Raw genomic sequence first — 613 nt, 5'->3', positions numbered from 1 at the left:
GTCCGTCCGAGTGCGGCGCGCCCTCTTCGGGATGCCGCGCGGGCGCGCGGCCGGCGGGCGCGCGAGTCGCGCGGTCGGGCGTACGTACCTCGTGCCCGTGCCCCCGTCTCGCGCGCGACGCGTCTATCGCGTCGCGCGTGTGTGGCGGGGGCGCCGTGTCCTCCGAAGCGCTGCGGCGCGGCCGTCCGCCCCGTCGCGCCCCTCCCTCCGTCCGCGCGGGTGGGCGTCCCGCTTCGGGGGGGGGCGGCGGGGGTTGGCCGCGGGCGGGCTTCTGTCGGGGGGGTCCGCGGGCGTGTGCCCCTGAGGCGTACCTTCCCGTGTTTCGGCCGCGCCGTCCGTGCGAGTCGCCGTGCGTCCGGGCCCCCGTGCGCGTGCGCGAGCGGACCGTGTCCGTGGGTGCCGCGCGTCCGCGTTCCCGCGTGTTCTGCCTGCCCGCGCCTACCTCTGTGTCTCCCGGGCGTCCCGGGGTTGTGTCTGCTGCGCGCGCGCGCGCGCCCCCTCGCGTCCATCTCCGTGTTTCCGTGTGCTCCGTGGGCCCGTCCGTGTCTCCGGAGGGCACTCTGCGGTGCGGGCGCACGCGCGCGCGGGCGCGTTCCCGTCCTTCCGTCCGTCC

The sequence above is a fragment of the Loxodonta africana genome, unplaced genomic scaffold (assembly GCF_030014295.1).
Source record: "Loxodonta africana isolate mLoxAfr1 unplaced genomic scaffold, mLoxAfr1.hap2 scaffold_410, whole genome shotgun sequence".
Lineage (NCBI taxonomy): Eukaryota > Metazoa > Chordata > Mammalia > Proboscidea > Elephantidae > Loxodonta > Loxodonta africana.
Note: the sequence above shows the minus strand (reverse complement) of the source record.